The sequence below is a fragment of the Gorilla gorilla genome, chromosome 13 (genome assembly GCF_029281585.2).
Source record: "Gorilla gorilla gorilla isolate KB3781 chromosome 13, NHGRI_mGorGor1-v2.1_pri, whole genome shotgun sequence".
NCBI classification, from domain to species: Eukaryota; Metazoa; Chordata; class Mammalia; order Primates; family Hominidae; genus Gorilla; species Gorilla gorilla.
The window spans coordinates 22,317,567-22,320,914 of NC_073237.2; positions in this window are offsets into that span (position 1 = coordinate 22,317,567).

The window sequence follows — 3,348 nt, forward strand, 5'->3', positions numbered from 1 at the left end:
GGATAGGTCTAATGATTTCGTTGCAAACGGGAATAACTTCACATAAAATCTAGACAGAAGATTTCTCAGAAACTTCTTTGTGATGTGTGCCCTCAACTAACAGAGTTGAACCTTTCTTTTGATACACCAGTTTGGAAACACTCTTTTTGCAGAATCTGGAAGTGGATATTTGGATAACTGTGAAGATTTCATTGGAAACGGGCATATCTTCATATAAAATCTAGACAGAAGCATTCTCAGAAACTCCTTTGTGATGAGTGTCCTCAATTAACAGAGTTGAACCTTTCTTTTGATAGAGCAGTTTGGAAACACTCTTTTTGTAGAATCTGCAAGTGGATAGTTGAATAACTGTGAAGATTTCGTTGGAAACAGGAATATCTTCATATAAAATATAGTCAGAAGCATTCTCAGAAACTTCTTTGTGATGTGTGTCCTCAACTAACAGAGTTGAACTTTTCTTTTGATAGAGCAGTTTGGAAACACACTTTTTGTAGAATCTGTAAGTGGATATTTGGATAACTGTTATGATTTCGTTGGAAACGGAAATATCTTCATCTAAAATCTAGACAGAAGCACTGTGAGAAACTACTTGGCGATATCTGCATTCAAGTCACAGAGGTGAACCTTCCCTTTCATAGGGCAGGTTTGGAACACCCTTTCTGTAGTATCTGGAAGTGGACATTTCGAGCGCTTTCAGGCCTAAGGTGAAAAAGGATATATATTCCCATAAAATTTAGACAGAAGCATACTCAAACTTATTTGGGATGAGTTTAGTCAACTAACGGAGTTGATCCTTTCTTTTGATAAAGCAGTTTGTAAACACTCTTTTTGTGGAGTCTGCAAGTGGATATTTGGATAACTGTGAAGATTTCATTGGAAACGGGAATATCTTCATATAAAATCTAGACAGAAGCATTCTCATAAACTTCTTTGTGATGTGTTTCCTCAACTAACAGAGTTCAACATTTCTTTTGCTAGTGCAGATTGGAAACACTCTTTTGGTAGAATCCGCAAATGGATATTTGAATAACTGTGAAGATTTCGTTGGAAACAGGAATATCTTCATATAAAATCTAAACAGAAGCACTGTCAGAAACTACTTTGTGATATGTGCATTCAAGTCACAGAGCCGAACATTCCCTTCCATAGAGCAGGCTTGAAACACTCTTTCTGCAGTATCTGGAAGTGGACATTTTGAGCGCTTTCAGGCCTATGGTGAAAAAGGAAATATCTTCCCATAAAACCGAGTCAGAGGCTTTCTCAGAAGCTTATTTAGGATGTGTGTCCTCAACTAACAGAGTTGAATGCCTTCTTTTGATACAGCAATTTGGAAACACTCTTTTTGTAGAATCTGTAAGTGGATATTGGGGTAGCTCTTACGATTTCATTGGAAACGGGAATATCTTCATTTAAAATCTATACAGAAGCATTTTCAGAAACTACTTTGTGAAGTGTGTCGTAAACTAACAGAGTTCAACCTTTCTTATGATACAGCAGGTTGGAAACACACTTTTTGTAGAATCTGCAAGTGGATATTTGGATAACTGTGAAGATTTCATTGGAAACGGGAATATCTTCATACAAACTCTGGACGGAAGCATTCTCAGAAACTTCTTTCTCATGTGTGTCCTCAACTGACAGAGTTCAACCATTCTTTTGATAGAGCAGTTTGGAAACACTCTTTTTGTAGAATCTGTAAGAGGACATTTGGACAGCTCTAAAGATTTCGTTGCAAACGGGAATATCTTCATGTAAAATCTAGACAGAAGCATTCTGAGAAACTTCTTTGTGATATGTGTCCTCAACTAACAGAGTACAGCCATTCTTTTGATAGAGCAGTTTGGAAAGGCACTTTTCATAGAATCTGTAAGTGGATATTTGAATAGCTCTAACAATTTCATTGGAAACGGGAATATATTCATCTAACATCTAGACAGAAGCACTCTCAGAAACTACTATGTGATATCCGCATTCAAGCCACAGAGGTGAACCTTCCCTTGCATAGGGCAGGTTTGAAACGCTCTTTCTGTAGTATCTGGAAGTGGGCATTTCGAGAGCTTTCAGGCCTTTGGTGAAAAAAGAAATATCATCCGATAAAATCTAGAGAGAAGCATACTCAAACTTATTTGGGATGTTTTTACTCAACTGACAGAGTTCAATATTTCTTTTGATACAGCAGTTTGGAAACACTCTTTTGGTAGAATCTGCAAGTGGATATTTGGAAATCTGCGAAGATTTCGTTGGAAACGGGAGTATCTTCATGTAAAATCTAGACAGAAGCATTCTCAGAAACTTCTTTGTGATGTGTGTCCTCAACTAACAGAGTTCAGCCTTTCTTTTGATAGAGCAGTCTGGAACCACCCTTTTTGTAGAATCTGTACGTGGATATTTGGATAACTGGGATGATTTCGTGGGAAACGGAAATATCTTCATCTAAAATATAGAGAGAAGCACTGTCAGAAACTACCTTGCGATATCTGCATTCAAGTCACAGAGGTGAACCTTCCCTTTCATTGGGCAGGTTTGAAACACTCTTTCTGTAGTGTCTGGAAGTGGACATTTCGAGTGCTCTCAGGCCTATGGTGAAGAAGGAAATATCATCCCATAAAATCTAGACAGAAGCATACTTAGAAACTTATTTGGGATGCGTTTCCTCAACTAACAGAGTTGATCCTTTCTTTTGATATAGCAGTTTGGAAACACTCTTTTTGTAGAACCTGCAAGTGGATATTTGGATAACTGTGAAGATTTCGTTGGAAACGGTAATATCTTCATGTAAAATCTAGACGGAAGCATTCTCAGAAACTCCTTTGTGATGAGTGTCCTCAACTAACAGAGTTGAACCTTTCTTTTGATAGAGCAGTTTGGAAACACTCTTTTTATAGAATCTGTAAGAGGATATTTGGATAGGTCTAATGATTTCGTTGCAAACGGGAATAACTTCACATAAAATCTAGACAGAAGATTTCTCAGAAACTTCTTTGTGATGTGTGCCCTCAACTAACAGAGTTGAACCTTTCTTTTGATACACCAGTTTGGAAACACTCTTTTTGCAGAATCTGGAAGTGGATATTTGGATAACTGTGAAGATTTCATTGGAAACGGGCATATCTTCATATAAAATCTAGACAGAAGCATTCTCAGAAACTCCTTTGTGATGAGTGTCCTCAATTAACAGAGTTGAACCTTTCTTTTGATAGAGCAGTTTGGAAACACTCTTTTTGTAGAATCTGCAAGTGGATAGTTGAATAACTGTGAAGATTTCGTTGGAAACAGGAATATCTTCATATAAAATATAGTCAGAAGCATTCTCAGAAACTTCTTTGTGATGTGTGTCCTCAACTAACA